Below are 23289 nucleotides of genomic sequence, written 5' to 3'. Positions count from 1 at the left end.
CTGTCGGAGGAGCACACATTTTGGCCGTGGGTGGCGGTATCTATGCTACATTTTCGTTGTAGTTGACGGATTCACGCACGAGCGGGTTTGGGTGATTAGTCGCATTCTCAAAGAATTTCCCTGCAACATCTTGCCGGTACTCCTGATGGTTGGAAGATTTGCTTCCCAATGGAGTTGAGCTTTTCTGATGAACCAGGGCGCGTTGAAGGCGGCCCGGAGGAATTTGTTTTGTACGACTGGAGTTGCGTGTTGGCCACGTTGCCCCAGATCGCGACGCCGTACATCATTGCCGGTCTGACTATCGTTCGATAGATCGTTATTTTGTTCTTTGTGGACAACTTGCTTCGCCGGCAAACCAGCGAATTAAGTTTTCCACGAACAGCCTGGGCGCGTTAACGTTAACGTCTTGCGCGGCAAACGTTGGAGCGCTCCGTCAGCAGTATTTAGAGGCTTTTCTTTAATAGGAATAATTTAATTATTACATATTTCGTGTAATTGATAAATTGTTTAAAAGCAGCATTTATCACACTTGAAATTTTGGAAGTCTTCTTTGAACTCAATCATGTTATTTGTGGTGTCTCTCCGAATGATATTTGCTTTTGTGTATTTGTGTACCGACATTTGTCACATAGAGGTGGTATATTGAAATAGCCATAATCATAAAAACAGAAATTTATTTGAACACGCATTAATCTATACAAACAAAAAAGAAAGACACAGAAGATAGGTATGTAATCAATTTATTTGGCTTATCAACCAAACCGCCCGGGTTCGATTCCCGGTTAAATCATCAGGTTTTTTCAAATCACTACCATCTTTCGGAGGAGATGTAAAGCTGTCGGTCCCGGCTACTACTTAGTAGTGGTCGTTAGGTCATGTTAGAGGCGCTTGCGCGACCTTTGACAAAGTAACTAATTAAATCCAACTTAGATGCCGCTACGGGCGAAACACTGTCGTCTATGTAAAGAGATACTAGGATATACTCAATTGTTATTCCAAAAAAAAACAAGTTAAAGTATTGACCTTTTGACAAAATGAAACTAACCAAGGTTAACAATACAAAAGGTGAGGTTAGAAGAGAACTGAAACGTTCTCAAAATGACACTCTGAAGGCGCTTAAACACTAGAAAAAATTTACAAACAGTGCCGGTACTACCAGGCTATATCTCAACTTGACAATTCAATGAAAACTAATGAAAACTTCCCTTACACCGGGCCTGTGGCTTGAAATCCAAAAAGAGTCCTTGGAAGAGTGAGCTGGAAGAAGGTCCTCCGAGTCCTTCTTCCGCCGGTAGTCTATCACGCCGTCCGTATCCTCGGAAAGTCCTCGGGGTCCTTCCTCCCCTCGACCCTTCCTAGGAATAGGCGTAAATTAGCCAGTGTTAGCCCCGGTGTAAAAAAATGATAATGAAAAGTGATAAAGATAAAAAAAACTTCCGAGAGCCAGCGAGCGCGTCGTTTCTGGCGAGGTCTCTTCAGGTCTGATAACGTGAAACTACGTAAAAGAAAAGAGCCAAGATGGCGGACTGCAAAAAGAAAGACGCTGAAGGACCTTGCCAGATATGAGTTGCTTCTGGACTCGGGTTCCTCGGCCAGGGACAGTCCGGTGTGAGGTCGTGTTCTCTGATGGGATCCTTGGGGATGACGCCGGCCCAACAGGGTGGCGAAATGATCCGCTGACGCGTAGGGTCGATGACCCTCGTGAAGGAAGCCTTTATCCGCCGCGACGTACGGTTGGAATTCCTCTAGGACGGTTTCCCAACCGCTTCGGTCCTCCTCCACGGGTTCGCCAGCCCCTGTTGCAGACTGGAAACACCCCCTAATCTCCCCCTTTGAACACAACACTCACACCCGGATCGGTCGTAACCTCTCACCAGAACTAGTCGAGAACCTCAAAAATGGCGTCTGTTCCACCTTTATATATTTTCCCCTCCTCTCGCCGAATTGACGCGGCCGGTACCGGAAGTCGGGGTCCGAGAGCCCGTTCTGGAACGTTCTAGAACTTTCTCGCATTTACGATTTACCGCGAGATTTAAATCGTAACAGTACCTACTCATACATATTGACAACTGAAACACCAAAATTATCGTTTTCATTCGTTATGACTTAAAATTGTTTCTGTACCACCTAACACCGATCTATATTATTTGGAAATGCTATGAACAATTCTCATTTGAGTTTTTGTTCAACGTTGATTTTAGGTATGTACTTTGTACTTTTGGTTTTAGACAAACCAAACGTTTCTTATGTCGCATTAGGTAAGAGATTTGTTTCGTCTTAAATTCGCATTTATCACAATTATACCATTGGATAGCATCTGCTGAGAGATGAATTGCTTTATGTCTTTTAATGGCCCCCTTATATTTCGTTTTGTATATGCATTTTTCACAGCTGTACCATTGGACCGCGTCTGCTGAGTGATGAATTGCCTTATGTTGTTTAATGTCGCTCTTATATTTCGTTTTGTATTTGCATTTATCACACTTATACCACTGGATGGCATCTGCTGAGAGATGAATTGCCTTATGTTGTTTAATGTTCCCCTTATATTTCGTTTTGTATTTGCATTTATCACAGCTATACCACTGCACAGCATCCGCTGAGAGATGAATTTTCTTATGTTGTTTTAGGGAGGCGTTCCAATTCGTTTTAAATTCGCAGTCATCACAACTATACAACTGGAAGTGGTGTTTTTCCAAAACTGTTGCCTGCTTTGTCTTAAAGGAACAACGTTCGCGTCGGTACCACTCTTCTTCACTAACGTTCTCACATTCTTCTTTTGTGTTAAAACATGAATGATCCAAGTGTTTAATCCACATTAAAACGGAATATGTTTCAAAAGTGCACTTCTGACAAATGTAGCTTTTTACAACAGTGTCATTTTTTGGTTGATTTTGCATGCAATCAGTGTCCTTTCTGTGATATTTCCTGACATGTTGCTTTAAAATTACCACAAGATCGGTTTCAAAATTGCAGCCCTTGCAGTAGTATTTTCCCAAATCGTTTCTTTCGCATCTTGGTGATTCGACTGGTAACTGGTAATTTTGCATTTTGAAATTATAATCTGAAAATTTAAGTTCATGTCAATACAAAAAACTAATTAAAATAAGCGCAAAATATACAAGTCTTCACTTTTCTACTTATAAATTTAGATTTGCTCAATTTACTGTTATACTATTTTATTTTACTTTGTGGTAAAACAGTTTAACTAGTGTTGTGAGGTCCGGTAATTGACTTAGTCATTGACCCATTTGACCGGTCAATAATTGTCAATGACTTGACGAATTTGACCAGTCATTTTTAAAATTTAAATTTCCCGCTTATAATGTTGAAGATTATAGGATATGATGACTGTTTGACTGATGAGATGAGGTTATGTTGGGTTGTCTGATTTCATTTACGTAGCTGCTGACAATGAAGAAATGGATTATGACAATAAATATGTAAATTATGACAATGAAACATCTAAAACTTTAATAAAGATCATTGTGGAAAACGATTACTAAGCTTTTTATCTATTAGGAAGAAGTAGTTTTTGTTTTTCATTCGTTTTTGTGTCTTCTTAACATGACATACAATATATTTTTATTTTCATAAAATACTCACCTACTTTTTTAAATTCTAAACGAATGTTTAAGTATTTTAAAAGAAACTAAAAAACTGAAAATACACACACACAGTTGTGTTGAAAGTTTTAAAGCGTTTTAAATTAACAAAAAGTTCAAATTCAAGCAAATATGTTAAAGAAAAAACAAAGTATAACTTCAAACAATTCAAACTTAACCTCACTTACACAATTTTAGAAGAATAATTTATCGATCAATAAATCTTATAAAAAATGGAATTAAGAACCATTATTTGGTATTAAAATAATCCTTGACATCATTGACATTAGTTAAATCATTTTGTGATGTTTAACTAGTTCCTACATTTTGACCAACAATGACTGGTAATTGACCGATCAAGGACCGGTCAACTTTGACCAAAAATAAATGACCGGTCATTTATCCATCACTAAGTTTAACATTGGCAACGTTCGCTCGCTGAGTCTACATTGCACCGACCTGTCCATATGTTTATTAACATGCCCACATCGCCGCCATTTTGAACATCTTCTTAGCATAACAATAATGTATTTCGCATTAAGACTTTTATTATTTTTTTAATATACATATTCTGTTTCAATTAAATGTCTTAGTTGGGCAGTCTCAATATTTTCCTCAGTGCAAACTTTACGTCGACGACGTTCACCAGCGTTCAGTGTTGAAAAAAATTAATCAATAAAACCGCTGCGCTGAAAAACCTACAGGGTCCTCATTTAAATTTATCCACAAAGTTGGCGTTGAAGAGTCGATTGTGAACGCACCACGGATTACAGATAACGGATCAGCTGTTTCATAGAGCTGTTTAAACAGTTTAAATCTAACCTCACTTTTTTCGTTGTTTGTGTTTTTACTCTACAAACGGATGAGTGGTAGTATCGCTGGCCAAAAAAAAACTCGTACAGCCAAAATTTTGGTAGGATTGTAAATCAAAGTCTACAACGTCAAACGTTATTGTCAGTGTCAAAGTCAATGCGAAAAAATGGGTTTAACTGAAATTCAAAAACAGACTATAGCGCAACGTTTAAGAGACGGGCAATTGCTGCTGAGGTTGGTGTTAATAAAGTACCGTTTTATTGCCCAAACAAAAAATCAAACCTATGCATGCATACATAACCTTAATTAAAAAAGGGATGTTTACACAACTCAAATTTTAAATTTTTGGATCTGTTCTGTCATCTGTGTACGAGTTTTTTTTTGGCCAGCGATAGTACACATGGGCGCATCCTACAGCTATAATCATAGAACACTATTCACGCACAAATCACAACGCCTCTTCATGTGATGTATGTTTCAATCTTGTGTAAAAAAGTAGCATTTATCACAGTTGAACGTTTGGAAGTCTTCTTTGAACACATGTTGTTAGGGGTGTTTCTTCGAATTATATTTGCTTTTGTATTTGTACCGACATTTGTCACAAATAAACCAGTCCACAGGTAGGTATACAGGTGGTATATTGAAATAATAATAATCATAAAAACAAAAATTTATTTACCACGTATTAATCTGTACAATACAAAAAAGAAAGAAACAGAAGATAATGAATTTATTAGTTAAACTTCAGGGTTGGTGTACAACTCTTTTGCCAACGCAGAAGTCCGTTTTTATACACTAATCTTGCTAACAAAAATTAAATAGAACGCGTATTGTTCTAAACCATCTTTTCATAAAGGTGTTTTTTTTAATTTGGCGTCGAAGTTGGCGTTGGAGAGTCGATTGAGAACGCACCACTCGTGTAAAAGCGTAAAAGCTGATTCGTGATCTGTTATCCGTATAATGCAATCACAATCGACTCTTCAACGCCAAGTTTAAAAAAAAAACACTCGTCATACCTACCTACTCGTACTTACATATTGACAACTGAAACATCAAAATCATTTTTTTTTCATTTCTTACGACTTTAAATTGTTTCTGTACTTTGTTTTAAAATGACATCCGTCACATTGAAACCACCTGACATCGATCTATATTATTCAGAAATACTATGAACAGTTCTCTTCTTCAACGTTGTGTTTGGTTGTACCGACTTTTGGTTTCAGCATCTGCTGAGAGATGAATTCTCTTATGTCGTTTAATGTTTCCGTTATATTTCGTTTTATATTTGCATTTATCACAGGTATACCATTGGACCGCGTCTGCTGAGTGATGAATTGCCTTATGTTGTTTAATATCCCCCTTATATTTGGTTTTGTATTTGCATTTATCACAGCTATACCATTGGACCGCGTCTGCTGAGAGATGAATTACCTTATGTCGGTTAATGTCCCCCTTATATTTCGTTTTGTATTTGCATTTATCACAGCTATGCCATTGGACCGCGACTGCTGAGAGATGAATTGCCTTATGTTGTTCAATGTCCCCCTTATGTTTCATTTTATATTTGCATTTATCACAGCTATACCGTTGGACCATATCTGCTGAATGATGAACTGCCTTATGTTGTTTAATGTTCCCCTTATATTTCGTTTTGTATTTGCACTTATCACAGCTATACCATTGGACCGCATCTGCTGAAAGATGAATTTGCTTATGTTGTTTTAGGTTGCTGTTTAATTTCGTTTTATATTCGCATTCATCACAATTATACCATTGGAGGGCATCTGCTGAGAGATGAATTTTGTTATGTCGTTTAATGTCCCCCTTATATTTCGTTTTGTATTTGCATTTATCACAGCTATGCCATTGGACCGCATCTGCTGAAAGATGAATTTGCTTATGTTGTTTTAGGTTGCTGTTTAGTTTCGTCTTATATTCGCATTCATCACAATTATACCATTGGAGGGCATTTGATGAGAGATGAATTTTGTTATGTCGTTTAATGTCCCCCTTATGTTTCATTTTATATTTGCATTTATCACAGTTATACCGTTGGACCGCGTCTGCTGAGGGATGAACTGCCTTATGTTGTTTAATGTTCCTCTTATATTTCGTTTTGTATTTGCACTTATCACAGCTATACCATTGGACCGCGTCTGCTGAAAGATGAATTTGCTTATGTTGTTTTAGGTAGCTGTTTAGTTTCGTCTTAAATTCGCATTCATCACAATTATACCACTGGAGGGCATCTGCTGAGAGATGAATTATTTTCTTATGTCGTTTTAGGGAGTCTTTCCGTTTCGTTTTAAATTCGCATTCATCACAACTGTACCATTGGAATGGGTGAAGTGACTGCTTTGCGGTCTGGTGTTTTTCCAAAACTGTTGCCTTTGTCTTAAAGGAACAAGATTCGCATCGGTACCACTCTTCTTCACTAACGTTCTCCCATTCTTCTTTTGTGTTAAAACATGAATCATCCAAGTGTTTAATCCATATTAAAACGGAATATGTTTCAAAAGTGCACTTCTGACAAATGTAGCTTTTTACATCAGTGTCATTTTTTGGTTGATCTTGCACGCAATCAGTGTCCTTTCTGTGATATTCCCTGAAATGTTGCTTTAAAATTACCACAAGATCGGTTTCAAAATTGCAGCCCTTGCAGTAGTAGTTTTCCAAATCGTTTCTTCCGCATCTGGATGATTCAAGGAGCAACCGGCAATTTTGCATTTTGATTTTATAATCTGAAAATTTAATTTCATATCAATACAAAAAACAAATCAAAATAATTGCAAAATATACAACTCTTTAACTTATCTACTTGTAAATTTTGATTTGCTCAATTTACTGTAAAGGTGTTTTTTTTTTATTTGTTGGAACTTGGCGCTGAAGAGTCGATTGTGAATGAACCACTCGTCTTAAAAACCACTGAATTTTAAACTGCAGATTAAAAACACAAACAACGCAAAAAGTGAGGTTAGATTTAAACAGATGATCACAGTTTTAATCCTAGTCGGAGAGCTGATGACGAATTTAGGGAAGGTATTTTAGGCAATCAGAAATATAAGAAATGTACTATTTGAATGTTAGTGAATCTGGAATCGAGAGTCGCTAAGGGCGTTTGCGGTTATTTTACTACTGCGCAGCATATGACATTTGCAAAAAATTAATCCCAAAAAACATACTTTAGGCAACTTGAAATTATACTGAATTATACAGAAATAAATATCCCAGATTATTTGGACGGTTTTAAAGACTGCCCCAAAGTACCATCGGTGGACATTAAAAGCTGTACATCCAAAAAATTTTCGTTGTGTATCAAACTTTCGCTTTGTCACAAATTGTCAAATTAACTATTGTCACATTGACATCACTCTCTTGTAAAATTAATAGTAGTTTATTTAACGAGTTCGTGTGTAATTTGGGCTTTTTTGGCTTGACGTTTCGTTTTGACAAGTTGTCAAATTTATCAAAATCCGTTCACACACTAGAAAATTCTCAAATTCTGACAGTGTCGTACAAAAAAATAATAAATATAATTCAATGTTTTTTTTGCTACCTACCTGTTTTGACCACCAAAAAACTGTTTCTGTGAATAATACCAACTATTCAATTGGGAAAACAATATGAAACAAACTGAACTTTAACTTGATGGTTTTGATAAATAAACGTCATTCACCGTCATAATTGTTATAACGTTTTTGTAAAAAAACCGAATTTAACCGACTCAAATTTTGTAATTTTTGACTTTATACAATCGTCATCTTGTCATTTTTTTGTATACGCAAAAATATACTCTAGGCAGTCTTTAACTTTGTAAGTGTTTGTAAGGTTAGAAATATAAACGTCAAATATGTCACCTGCGCTTCTGCGAAAAGAGATGACCAAAATTCTGCAAAATTGCGCGTTTGTTTCATACGCTTCTACGTTTTTGCATTTGCAGCCACGTTTAACACGGTTTTTTGCTTTTTTCTTGCAAAACAGACGTATTTCAAGGAAGAGTTTTTCCCTACAGCATTTTTTATTGACGATCAATTTTTTATGTAAATCTTAATTGATTCATCATTTTAAAAAGGCATGTAAAAATTAAGTTTTTAAGACTTGGGTGATTGCATTAATGGGATTTTATTCTTCACCGTCTAAAATATCTGCATTTTAAATTTCACAAAAATCCGCTGGAAAATAACTGAGTTATTATGCTCGAAAGTCTTAGCTGAGACACCCTGTATAATTGACAACACAATTATATAGAATATCTAGGCAGATATAAGCTCTATATTAAGGAAAGGCATTGCTGAAGAAAAGATTTATTTAATAATCTATTTTAAAAAGCGAGCCGGGGCCTTCGCCTTAGCTGCTGCTGGCAGACTTTTTTGTCGCACTTACTTAAAATGTTTATTCGCGTCGGGGAATTATTTAAAACCCTCGTATTCGTCTGGCTTTTTTGTACATATTTTTAATATCAATTAATAAATCTGCCATAAAAATTTCAGACTGCCTAAAGTATATTTTTTGCGTACACTAAAAAATTACTTTGAGCTGTAATAATAATCCAAATAATCTGGCATTTTTATTTCTGTAATCTATAAATGTTAAACTAAAAACTTAGTATAATTTCGAGTTGCCTAAAGTATGTTTTTTTGGGATTAATTTTTTGCAAATGTCATGTGCTGCGCAGTAGTAAAATAACCGCAAACACCCTTAGCGACTCTCGATTCCAGATTCACTAATATTCAGATAGTAATTTTTTTATATTTCTGATTGCCTAAAATACCTTCCCTAAATTCGTCATCAGCTCTCCGACTATCCGGTGGTGCGCTCACAATCGACTCTTCAACGCCAAATTAAAAAAACAGAGCAGTATATAAGAGAAAGTAGGCTCGATCCTGGTTCCTAGGAGAGTTTTTGAGAGTTAGATTTGAATTGACAGCCTGGTTGCCACAGACTTGTGAAGTAAATGGAGACAAATCTAAATAGTTAATGAGCAATTTTATTTAAACGCAGATAATTACAATTTTAACAATAACAGTGGAGCCAATTAACAATCGACAAACGCCCCTAGGAAGCAGGATCAAGCCAACTCTACAACTCTACAGCGTGATCAACAATGAGTCTGTTGGCAATGAAACAATTGAAAAATGTTGGTGTTTTTCTACTTTATGCTACTACAAAATGACCCTTTGATGGTAAACGTCCAATTCCCCTGTCAACTCTGTCAAAGCTGACAACCGGAAATGCAGTTTTTTAAATATCCTTAGATAACAAAATCCCCAAACCATAACATTGAAATATTAACAAAGTATCATAGATTGTGTTGGTAATATCTTGAAACATTCGCGCCACTGATTCTCATTGGTTGTTATGAATCCCACGCGAAAAATAAATTATATGACATTTCAAATTTGAAACTGTCAGTGCTGTCAAGTGGTTTAAGCATTTAGATTTGCGATTTTTCACCTTTAGAGCTTTGGTTTGCGTTTCTCTAGTTTTAAAAATTATTAATTTTGATCGTGTTGCTGTTTTGATCTGTTCCCTTGCGATTTTTTGTTGATTTTTTTGAATTTGTGAAGTGAGTGCGTGCCTCAAAAATCTAGCATAATGAACAGTTTAAGTCACATTACATCGAAAATGATATAGAGGTCATTTTTGTTCATGCATTAAATGTTAAATATTAATCTCTTGTTTGTGTTAGCCATTTCCGAGAAAAGCTGGATATTTTAATTTCATTAGCCAGCTTTTTTCGGAAATTCGAAAATGTATTGTGGGTTGCATTTTTAATTCCGTCGGGCACATTATCACTCGTGAAATATCCTATAATAAAAAAAACCTAATATATTACTCCTACTATACTGAAGTTTTCTTTTGTCGGTGGACAAATAAAACTGGGACACTTAAAATTGAATCTATGTAAATCAGACCATTGAATTGTCAATATATTTGTCAGTGTCTATATAATATGTCATACCAAAGTTAACCTATTTATGATAAAGCCGTAATTAAACGATGCAAATTTCCAAATTTTGACTTATGTGATTGTCATTTTTGTCCCAGTTTTATTTGTCCATCGACTGTACAAACATGCAGAACAATAATAAAACATTACGTTTAAACCTACTCTTTCCAGTTTTTTAAATTTCGCGCCGGATCTATTTGTTATAGCGTAAGTGAACATTTTTAGTAACATTTATGTCAAGCAATCTATGAGTGGACAGAGTTTACCAAAATCATTCAAATTTTCAATGTTACCAACAGATTCAGTCATTCTTGATCACGTTGTACATACACGCGTTTTTTATTTCGCTGAACATACAATGTAAAATGGCTATGTCCAGTTCTAAAAAGTCAATTCATTTGAAATATGCAACCAAACTTACAGATCCATGAATCCTATGTTCAGTAAAATAAAAAACTCACGGTATACTAATCTGAGCTTTTGGTATTTTGTGTTGCATAACATTAAATTTTCGCTGGAATCTACGGTAAATAACCCTGTATGTACAACTTCAACATGTGTTTTAGTTATTTTTCCTGGAATTGTCTATAATACGTCAGTTTCCGTAATTCGTCAGCCACCCGGTCCCGCACGTGACGAATTATCGAGTTTCTACCGTAATTTGACTTTTGAACTGTCATATTTGAATTCGACAGTCAAGTGGATCAACATAAAGTCGTAAATGTGTTGCCAACCACACGAAACTTCGAAAAACAATTCATTCATGTTTTTAGCCCTTGTTTATGCAATAAAGATTGCTACAATCTGATAAAGTAAATTCAGAATGGATTAGGTATTTCGAAGTCAAATAATTTTATTTTTTTTTTGCTATGTGATTATGTCTTAAAATAGTGACATGCAGGGAACCAACATAAAGCGAATTTAACGTATTAAATTGAGGATGGATTGGGTATTTCAAGGTCAAATAATTTTATTTTTTGGCTATGTGTGTTAATAGTGACATGCAGGGAACCAACATAGGTAATGCTCAATTCAACGTGAGTACCGAGTGACTGACGAAAAACTTTTGACGCTGTATCTTTCTTATTTTTTTATGCGATTTGAATAAATGACATCAAATGAAATACATGTTATATCCCAGTGTAGTTTGTGTGCAATGATAAGTTAATTACCCCCAATGTGTGAGAGCACCATCCCGGACGCATGATAACTGACACCAATAAGTCAAGTTGACTTATTACTTTGTTTTTCACTTAATTGTAACCCTTAATTATTTTCTTTATCATTAGTTCTGTCACCATTTATTTGGAAGTCTAATATTTTGTTTATAGCATTTTATTAGTTTTTCCACAGATTTGCGGATATCACTTAGTCGTTAACCTTTTGTTGTCACTTGTTATATGTATATGCCGTTCACGATTATTTTAAACACGCAGGAGGCCGCGATATTTTTTTGTTAGATTGGCGTCAGGTCCTGTCATATGACGTTTCGTTTTTAAATATTCGCATTGTTGTCAATTCCGTCATTAATTTAGTTAATAAGAATTTACCCAGAACTGCCATACAAATATGTACCTATGTTTCATTTCAATTAAAATTTTCGATTATTGTTTCTAATGCGTTCAATTATTTAAAAAATGTAACAACTTGGGAGCAGTGTTCGGTTGAATTATAACCTAAAATAGATTTATTAAGACAAATCACAATACTGCCAACTAAAATGTCAGATTTTCATAGATAGTCCGAATTTGAAATAATCGTGAATGGTTTATACAAGACACCGTGTACAAGACCAATGTAACGTCCACACGGTGGCATTTCTTAACAATCTTTGTACACGTCAGTATCTCCGTTATAATCATATCGTGCGTTCATTTAAATTTATCCTCAAAGTTGGCGTTGAAGAGTTGATTGATATACAGTGCCTTTTTTTTAACGCTGACCATAGGGATTTACATGCTAAAAAGTTTAGGGTCTGTTAATGAGCTTTTTAGTAAGAATTTTTAAGTGAAATTTGATAGGATATTAGATTAGTATTTTATAAATCAATTTCAGTTCGGCCCATCGTACAAAACAACATAATCACGGAATTAGAGCAAAAATAGGTTTATTAAATTTACCACGTGGCTTGCCAAAGTACGCTGACGTAGTGTAAAGTCAACAAACGTCAAACAGTAATAATTTTCAATGGACACCTTTTCAAATAAAGAAATGATTGAATGGGATAGACTTTGAAAAATGTGCAGTTTTATTTCATAAACATAAAACACAGGAAATCATAATTACATACATCAAAATAAATAAAATTCTACCTCAACAATATTAAACTGTTTTAATTATTTTTGAATTTTCATTTCATAAATTGTTCAAACTGTCGTCATTTGTAACTGTCTAACGATTATAAAACCTTCTGGGCAAGAAATAATGTACTCGTAATAAATTAAAAGTACTTTTTTTTAAATTACATAATTCCGTAATTATTTTACTCTGTAGTATAAAATAAACTTAAAATTGATTTATAAAATATTAATCTAATATTCTGCCAAATTTCACTTAAAAATTCCTGCTATAAAGCTTGTTAACACGATCGAAAGTTTTTGTCATGTAAATCCCTATGGTCAGCGTTAAAAAAAGGCACTGTATATACCAACACTGCATTCTACGTTTGATTTTTTTTATGCCATTGCACAATGATTTGACAATTTTCAAAATTGCGGGACTATGAACTGTCAAAGAAATGTCAACTCTATCCTACCCACACAGTTGCCACATAAATTTTCGTACATAGTTGCCATACTTATCGACAACCATTTTGAATCACCCAATAGTATCGAATATCCCTAAATCCTAGGGAGTAATTTATTATATGTACTTGTTTATTATTTTTGCTATATTGCAACATATTTTGACGTCTAATGGACCTTTATTTACATTTATAAGAGATGGAAAATATGCGCAGGAAATCTGCACATTGTGAGAGAACAGTTGATCGCTACACTTATTTCCATTGGTTTGTGTTGGTTTAACTCGTCGAAATTACCTATCCTAAAGGTACAAATCCACGATGAGATATTTTCATGCAATTTTGGTCTCATGATACAAAAATTTCACGAACAACTTGCAGGAGACAATATCTTGTGCTATGTGTTTTAGTGTTTCGTGTCTCTCACGAGTGTTTCCACAATGATATTTAGTTGTTCGTGAAATTTTGTATCATGAGACCTAAATTGCATGAAAATATCTCATCGTGGATTTGCACCTTAATGGTCAACATCTTTGTTGTCTCACAGGACGCAGAATTCCTTTGCGCAGTGACATCACTGTGCGACAAAGAGCATCCTTATTTCTATTTGTAAAGGTCTCCTGAAAGAAACTTTTATTTTCTATTTCTATACAATGGCCGAATTCACTTTGAAAGATTTAAGAGATATGATTTCCGTATATGATGGAGATCAGAGTACTTTATTCGATTTTGTAGAAGCAGTTAATTTTGCAATCGAAAATGTTCCCGATAATCATCATTATCATTAAAAGTAAGCAAAGCAAGAATAGTTATTTACAGTAATTGTGACTTGTCAGGAAGGCAAAGCTTTCGTTCACGCGAATTGCGTGGGAAACATTTCCAAGGGAAAGTCACCAGTAAGACCTCAGGTTAGAGAAGAAATTGTTGAAGATTTAAGAAGTTTAAATGTTTATCAAAATTGTCTGCAGTCTGGTGTACTGCAGGGCACTTGCCAGAAAATTGTAAAACAGAGATTACACATGAAACCCTATAAAGTGCAACAACTCAAACCAGCTGATTATCCACGTCATGTTGCATATTGCCAATGGTTTCTGTATCACGAATGACAACAGAATTTTAGATTTGTCTTTCTTTACTGATAAAATTTGATTCCAGGTATCAGGTTATGTAAATTCACAGAACTGCCGAATTTGGTCTACTGAAAATGAATTTGAAGAACACCTTTGCATTCTATGAAAGTAGGTGATGGTTAGCTGTGTCATGAAGAAGAATAATTGGATCAATACTTTTTCAAGATACAATTTAATGGTGTGAGGTCAAGGGAACAAATATTGGAAGTTTTTATCAACCAGTTATATGATGAGGAACAGCAGTTTGGCTATTTCCAACATGATGGAGGCCTATACCACAAGGGCAAAACTAGCAACAATTTTCTGATAACCATCCATCAAATAAGTCAACATTTTAATCCAGAGGCCTGCTCGTTCCCCTGACCTCACTCCTTTAAGTTTTCAATATTTGGAAGGTTGAAAGATATTGTCTACAAACAGCGGTTACAAAATGTAGAACAATTAATGCATGAAATTACAATTGTTGTGAAGATATTAGTGAGGTTATGTTGCAGAACATTTTGGAAGATAAGAAAAGGCGAATTTATTACGTTTACAACAAAATGGAGGGCATCTTCAACATCTGTTGTGTTATAATGTACTGTTAAACACCCTCCTTTTAGCAGGTAGTGTTAGGGTATATTTAAGACGCCACGATAGTGGTCGGAGCAGTCTCATACTCATTTCATTCACCAGAGACTCAAAAACGTTGTTGTACCTCTAACTTAAATAAATAGATTAAGGACGATCTTTAGTCTTATTACACGTATTACGACAGGCAGCCCTAAAGTAAAAAATAAAGTGTAGCAAAGTTCCAAAGAATCGGGTTATACAACAGCTGTAAATAGAATTAAAAAGATCATTATTAGTGAATTTTTGTTACCTTTGTACGATGATAAAGTACGAATACTTTATCAATCATGTATAATCTTCGCCAAAATTATAGAACTACCACCTGCTAAAATAAGTTGGCAATAAAAAAAACCTTTATGGTAATTTTAACGTTCTTACTTATATTGTAACCTAATTTGGTATATTTAGTATACACTTTCATACAACTCGTTTATCTTTCAAATCCCACCTCACAATCGCAAAGAAAAGCAGTAAAAGCACAAAGCCTAAGCTAACATTTAATTTTCCCCATGTCAATGTCAAACGTCCAATGCACGTCGATTGTCGAGTGCACAATCCACGTAGCATCTATCTATGGTATGGTAGCAAAGCTATGGAAATCTTCTTTGAACCAACGAGGTTATAGTATTTAACATTACTAGCATGGTAAAAGGGTTTTTACTGGCGACAGAAGGATATGACTGGAGAGCCGAAGGCGAGCCAGTCACCTTCTGAAGCCAGTAAAACCCGTTACCATGCGTGTATTGTTGAATATTTTACTTGTTCCTCACTTGTAATTACTTATACAAACTATTAAAAATTCCAGTATTTTGAAAAAAAAATCGTATTAGCTTTACACGTATTGCTTTGGAAACGCACATCACTCATATGAGCACGGGTGTAAAATTCTACTGGCTAGCCAGTAAAATTTTACATGCTTGCTATAGTATAATTTTACATGCTAGCCAGTTAAGAGACATTTTCAAGGTGAATACAGTGACTTGATAAACTGATGTTTACAAGTAGGGAACAAATAAAAGTACTTACCGTTCTTTATCTAGGGTACTTACTTTAACCTCCTTGCTTTGAACACATGTTGTTTGGGGTATAGGGTGTCTCTTCTAATGATATTTGCTTTTGTATTTGTGCCGATGTCACAAGTCACATAAACGTGGTATATTGAAATAATAATAATCATAAGAACAGAAATTTATTGAACACGCATTTATCTATACAAACAAAAAAGGAAGAAACAAAAGATACCTAATCAATTTATTAGTTAAACTTCAGGGTTGGTGTACAATTCCTTTGCTAACGCAGAAGTTCATTTTTCTACACTAACCCTGCTAACAAAAATAAAATAGAACGCGTAGGTATTGTTTTTACAACTGAAATACCAAAATCATTCCTTTCATTTCTTATGACTTTAAATTGTTTTTGTACATTGTTTTAAAATTACATTCGTCACACTAAAACCACTTGACACCGATTTATATTGTATGCTATGAACAGTTCTCATTTGAGTCTTTGTTCAACGTTGTTTTTAGGTAGTCCTACTTTTGGTTAGACAAACCAGACGTTTCTTATGTTGTTTTAGGTAGTCGTTTAGTTTCGTTTAAAATTCGCACTCATCACAGCTAAGCCAATGAGCAGCATCTGCTGAGAGATGACTTTCCTTATGTCGTTTAATATTCCCCTTATATTTTGTTTTGTATTCGCATTTATCACAATTATACCACTGGATTGCATTTGCTGAGAAATGAATTTGCTTATGTCGCGTTAGGTAGCTGTTTTGTTTGGTCTTAAATTCGCATTTATCACAATTATACCACTGGATGGCATCTGCTGAGAGATGAATTGCCTTATGTTGTTTAATGTTCCCCTTATATTTCGTTTTGAATTTGCATTTATCACAGCTATACCATTGAACCGAGTCTGCTGAGTGATGAATTTGCATATGTACTTTTAGGTTGCTGTTTTGTTTCGTTCTGAATTCGCATTTATCACAATTATACCACTGGATCGCATCTGCTGAGAGATGAATTTTCTTATGTCGCGTTAGGCAACTGTATTGTTTCGTTTTAAATTCGCATTTATCACAATTATACCACCGGATGGCATCTGCTGAGCGATGAATTTTCTTATGTCGCCTTAGGCAGCTGTTTCGTTTCGTCTCAAATTCGCATTTATCACAATTATACCACTGGATGGCATCTGTTGAGAGATGAATTGCCTTATGTTGTTTAATGTTCCCCTTATATTTCGTTTTGTATTTGCATTTATCACAGCTATACCACTGCACAGCATCCGCTGAGAGATGAATTGCCTTATGTTGTTTAATGTTCCACTTATATTTCGTTTTGTATTTGCATTTATCACAGCTATACCAATGGACCGCGTCTGCTGAGAGATGAATTTGCTTATGTCGTTTAATGCTTTCGTTACGTTTCGTTTTGTATTCGCATTTATCACAATTATACCACTGGATGGCATCTGCTGAGAGATGAATTTTCTTATGTCGCGTTAGGTAGCGGTTTTGTTTCGTCTTAAATTCGCATTTATCACAATTATACCACTGACTGGCATCTGCTGAATGATTAATTGCCTGATGTTTTTTAACGTCTCCCCTATATTTCGCTTTGTATTTGCATTTGTCACAGCTGTACCACTGCACAACATCTGCTGAGAGATGAATTTTCTTATGTCGTTTTAGGGAGGCGTTCCATTTCGTTTTAAATTCGCAGTCATCACAACTATACCACTGGAAGTGGTGAAGTGACTGCTTTGCGGCTTGGTGTTCTTCTTCATTAACGTTCTCACATTCTTTTGTGTTAAAGCATGAACCATTCAAGTGTTTAATCCACAATAAAACGGAATATGTTTCCAAAATGCACTTCTGACAAATGTAGCTTTTTACAACAGTGTCATTTTTTGGTTGATCTTGCATGCAATCAATGTCCTTTCTGTGACATTCCCTGACATGTTGCTTTAAAATAACCACAAGATTGGTTTCAAAATTGCAGCCCTTGCAGTAGTACTTTTCCAAATCGTTTCTTTCGCATCTTGGTGATTCGTGTGGTAGCCGGCAATTTTGCATTTTGATTTTATAATCTGAAAATTTAAGTTCATGTTCATAATCAAAATAATTGCAAAATATACAAGTCTTAACTTATCTACTCGTAAATTTTGATTTGCTCAATTTACTGTAAAGGTGTTTTTTTTTTATTTGGCGTCAAAGTTTCTTTATGCTAATAGTCCGGACAAAATAAATGTGAATTCTGACTTTATTAAGTCAAATTATTTAACCACATGATAACGATAGTAAAGATTTATGGTAGATCCTTCTCGAAAAGGAGCAGGTATAAATACAGCGAGTTTTCGAAATTCTTTTACCTGCAACTTTGGTGATAGATAAGATAACCATCTGTTCCTCAGTCATCATAAATCTTTATCTATACATTTTTATTTGAACATGTTAAGTAATTTGACTTGGGTAATAAAGTCAGGATTCACATTTATTTTTTCCGGACTATACGATTTTTATTATAAATCAAACTAAAAAAATAACTTCTGTCAATTTTAATTAAACATTTATAAGTATTATTAATAATACTCAAATTAACAAAGAGCGAGACGCGACGAAAAACAGTTTCGGCTGATTTTTGGCCGAAACCGAAACTTTTTATTTTCAGCCGAAACTGGCCGAAACCGAATAGTCGGTCGGACACTAGATGCAATTAATGGGGTGATGTCCTGGGAACAAATATTGGAAGTTCTTATCAACCAGTTAGATGATGAGGAACAGCAGTTTGGCTATTTGCAACATGATGGAGCTACAGCTCAAACCACAAAGGCAAATACTGCATACTTGCAACAATTTTCTGATGACCATCTGAAAGTCAACATTTTAATCCAGAATGGCCTGCTCGTTCCCCTGACCTCACTCCTTTCGGTTTTTCAATATTTGAGAGGTTGAAAGATATTGTCTACAAACAGCGGTTACAAAATGTAGAAGAATTAATGCATGAAATTACACATTGTTGTGAAGATATTAGTGAGGTTATGTTGCAGAACATTTTGGAAAATAAGAAGGGGCCAGTGTTATTACGTTTACAATAAAATGGAGGGCACTTTCAACATCTGTTGTGTTGTAATGTACTGTTAACACCCTCCTTTTAGCAGGGAGTTTTAGGGTATATTTAAGACGCCACGATAGTGATTGGAGCAGTCTCATGCAAATTTCATTCACCAGAGACTCAAGAACGTTGTTGTACCTCTAACTTAAATAAATAGATTAAGGACGACCTTTAGTCTCATTACACATATTACGACACGCAGCCCTAAAGTGAAAATAAAGTGCAGCGAAGTTCCAAATAATTGGGCTATGCAACAGCTGTACCTAAATAGAATTAAAATGTTAATTATTAGAGAATTTTTGTTACCTTTTTTTTTTCTTAAGTACGAATACTTTATCATGTATAATCTTCGCCAAAATTATAGAACCAGCACCTGTTAAAATAAGTTGGCAATAAAAAAAACCTTTATGGTCATTTTAACGTTCTTACTTGTTTTTGGTTATATTGTAAACTAATTTAGTATAAACTTTCATATAACTCGTTTATCTTTCTATCCCACAATCGCAAAGAAAACCACAAACCCTAACCTCACATTTAATGTCAAAGTGACAACTGTGAAAAATAGGGTTATTAATATGTAAAGAGTGTTTTACAACTAATGACAATGGCATGAAATTGATGTCCGAAATTTATTCGCTGGCATAGTACACTTTTGACCTAGAGTGCAAAATGTTATAATATAAAAATTGAGGTTATAATTGATTTTTTTTAATAAACAATTGTCAAAACGTTGTCATGTTGGTATGAGCCAAACAGTGATTTTCATGATAATACGAATACGGTTAGTTACACTGAGTGTCAACATTTTTTTTTGTAACTGAGCCTGCGCCCTGACGAGCGAGAATTTATTTCAAATTCGAAAAAGATTTCTGCTAATTTTGCATTCAACTTGTTTTGAAAATGAATTCGCGGAAGAAAGGTACGGGAAGAGAAGTGAACATAACCTTAACTATGATTTGATGTCAAATTGTTACCTATACAGCTGGTCCATATGTTCACATTCTAGGGTGGTACTTAATTTTGACATTGACAATTGTTTATTAAAAAAATTTCACTATATATAAAATTATTAGTAGCGCGGCATCAGCATGTTAATAAAGTTTATCGTATCATTAACGATTATGATCACTTTATGTTACACATTTATTGATAATTATGAAGTCCATAATATTCGAATAACTCAGCTTCCTTAGTTACTTATAATATAATACATTAGTTAGTCATAATAATACATTAGTTACGCGCTCATAATACGTTAGATACGTGTTAGATACAATGATGAAATATAACTCGAATATTATGGAATTTAAACAACGCTAACTGAGGATCTTAATATAGTTAAAATAAGAGCAAAAGACTACATTTATGAATTATTAAAATTATTAATTGTTATATTGCCAACTAATTTAAACCATTTTAAAAATCTACGAACGTTTGCTCCTGGGATTTGTTTATCTCAAACTTTGAGATTAAGATTCAGTGATCTTCCTTTCACAAACTTGTTTATAGATCAAAATACAGTTGCTTGGGTTCTGTCGATTGGGCAGATTATTACGGAAAAGATAACGGGTGTTTTTTTAAATTTGGCGTCGAAGTAGGCGTTGAAGAGTCGATTGTGAATGCACTATACGGGTTACGGATCACGGATGAGCTGTTTAAATCTTACGCTTTTATACGAGCGGTGCGTTCTCAATTGACTCTCCAACGCCAACTTCGACGCCAAATTAAAAAAAAAAAACTTTATACATATACGGGTCATTATAAATGATTGTCTCATCGCAGTAGGCGTTGGTGGCTTAGTTGAATGTGCCGCAAGCTTTATAACGTGAGTGAGACTAGCATCGCCGATAGGTAGCGCTGTTAGCGGTAGTGTAAATTTGATTGAAATTTGAACATTGTACTATCGCGGCCACGGAATTTTGGCCGTCACTTTCATGTCAATTCAAAAAAAATGGATGTAGTCCATGCTTTATTGTCATTATGATTGACTTTTGGAATTGACATCTAAAAATTTGTCACTGTCATACTTCATTCAAATAGTTGCGAACATGGCACCAATACCCTATTTTAATAAAGTGCAGATAAATAATATCCCTGTTCCAAGATGGTCTATCACATTCTAAAATTTCGGAACGTTTGGGTATAGGAAGAAGCACGATACCTAAGTGCAATTATTAAAAAATGGAGGCAAGATCAAACAGTGGAACGACGTCCAGGTTCCGGGGGACGTCGAATTTCTATACGTAATCAAGACGAACAACTTTTAACTGTGATACGAAACAGTCCTTTTACTACTGCTACTGCAGCAGTGAATATTAGTAATTTCCCGGGCTCCGTCAAAACCTCACGTCGTCGTCTGAGGAATACTGAACTTCGAAACCACGCAGCTGCTAGGTTGTGTTCTCAGACGAAAAGGTCTTCCAGTCGTCGCACAATGGTCGTGTTAGGGTGTATAGACCACGAAACAGCCGATATGATGAACGCTACGTTGAACCGACCGAACGATTCGGGGGTGGATTTCTGCTGTTAGTCCTGGGGTAATGCTCCATGTAGAAGAGCGGTTGAACTCTGTCGTTTATATTAGGATCCTGGAAAATGTGATGCGCCCTTCAGTGACTAGGGTTTATCCCAATCAAAACTTTATCTTTCAGCAGGACAACTGCTCCGTGCATACGTCTCATAGGGTAGCAACATGGTTCCAGGATCAAAATATAAACGTCCTCGCCTGGCCCAGTCGTAGTCCAGATGTGAACCCGATAGAGAATATGTAGGGTTTTTTGGTAAGGCATTTGCAAAAACAGAGACAAATTTATCGTAATAGACAGGAACTCCTTACTGCGATCACTGATGCATGGCACGCGTTACCTCAGGACTACATCAGAAATCTATGCCTTTCCATGCCCAATAGACTAAGAAAAGTTTTAGACGCAAATCGGGCAGTTACAAAATACTAGTTTCTTTGCATGTTTCTAATACCTACCTATTTATTATGTTTTTATTTTATTTTTATATTTATCATCCCTACCTATTTACGCTTTCTTTCTCTTTGTCAACATTAGGTTAATAAAATATCATTGTTTGATCGTTTCTTAAAGTAGCTTTACAAGATATCGCATTATGTGCAGGAAGGCATGTTTGTGCTTATTTAATGAAAGGCGTTATGCAGCACATGCGCACCTGCGTTAGGGTGCACAGATCTTACCGAGACTACAGAGAGCTAAGATTCAAGAAGATCCAAGAAAGTCTTGTCTTGAATCCGAGGGGAATGAATCTTTTTGCCTTATTCCTGCATATACATGTAAATATGTGTGTGCCTGACTTGTTGCAGGCAATGAGGAAGCGCGTTTTCATGCAAGTCAGTCAGCGTCAAAATGACAAGTCTTGAAATAGCAGAAAGTGAGGTTAGGAATACGTAAGGGCCGCTTTACATCTCATGTCAATGGAATGACAAGTGACGGCCAAAATTCCGTGGCCGCAATTGTAAATATCGTCAATTTTTGCCTTGTTGAAAAACATTAACATTTTTACTTAATTACGTAGAGGGCGCTTCAAACGCAAACTCTTTATTTAGTCAATTTTTTTTAAACGGAACACCCTGTATTTCGATATACCGTTGGATAGCTCTTTCAATGAGCGTTCAAAAGATGGCATCTAAAATAAATAATAAATAGAATATCTAGTTGATGAGCTACAAGTTCTGTCATTCATTAGATAATAGGGAGGATAGCATTGTGAATGTAAATAAAATATTGCTATTTTTTAAAAGAAAAATGTTAATAAACCTGATATTTTAAGGTATTTGTTAACTTGGTTAATTTGTTGTTCGTCAGTTTATTTCTTTGGCCAGTTTGGTTTTATAACCTATTCAAACATCAATTTGCCAAGTTAACTGCTTTAACACTGGTGACACTAGTTAGCTAGTTATACCTACTGTAAGCTACACGCGATACACACTAGTGCAGCTGACGCGTAGGTGTAAGTTTGTAGGAACATACTGAATAGGTACTGAATAGTAAATGAAAAAAATGCAATTTATACTGTTATACTGGTTTATTGATGTAAAAATATCTTTTTATAATTGATATATGTATGTACAGTGGGGAGCACGGAATTTCGCACGCCAATTTGTACGTCATTAAAAAAAAACTATCTAGTCTAAGCTTTATTGTCATTATAATCAATAATGAGGTGGGATACGCATGATATATGTGATCATGACTGATGTATCACCTAAACTGTCACGAAACTGCCGCCAGTATCTCATTTTAATAAAATTAAGTCAGTGAAATGTCCAATGTGTGCGAAATTCCGTGCTCGCCAC

At 35.1% G+C, this 23289-nt stretch overlaps 2 long non-coding RNA genes across 4 annotated transcripts; one reads left to right on the top strand and one right to left on the bottom strand.

The window, feature by feature from the left end:
* Positions 1-657: 657 nt before the first annotated feature.
* On the bottom strand, positions 658-22445 carry LOC138136534 (uncharacterized). Of its 3 annotated transcripts, none has more exons than XR_011161323.1 (5): positions 19398-22445; positions 19275-19341; positions 15232-17943; positions 2050-15178; positions 658-2002 (listed from the first exon to the last, which is right to left on the bottom strand). It is a non-coding gene; the product is annotated as an uncharacterized lncRNA (long non-coding RNA). The 3 variants fall into 3 exon arrangements; XR_011161322.1 differs by having other exon boundaries at positions 658-14651; positions 14700-15178; positions 19398-19707; XR_011161324.1 differs by having other exon boundaries at positions 658-7159; positions 15104-15178; positions 19398-19702.
* Positions 18473-19136, top strand: LOC138136539 (uncharacterized). The gene is made up of 2 exons (XR_011161330.1): positions 18473-18840; positions 18904-19136. It is a non-coding gene; the product is annotated as an uncharacterized lncRNA (long non-coding RNA).
* Positions 22446-23289: the final 844 nt, after the last annotated feature.

This window comes from Tenebrio molitor, chromosome 8 (assembly GCF_963966145.1).
Source record: "Tenebrio molitor chromosome 8, icTenMoli1.1, whole genome shotgun sequence".
In the NCBI taxonomy this organism is placed as follows: domain Eukaryota; kingdom Metazoa; phylum Arthropoda; class Insecta; order Coleoptera; family Tenebrionidae; genus Tenebrio; species Tenebrio molitor.
The sequence above is the reverse complement of the archived record's forward strand: the minus strand, read 5'-3'. Positions and strand labels throughout refer to the sequence as shown.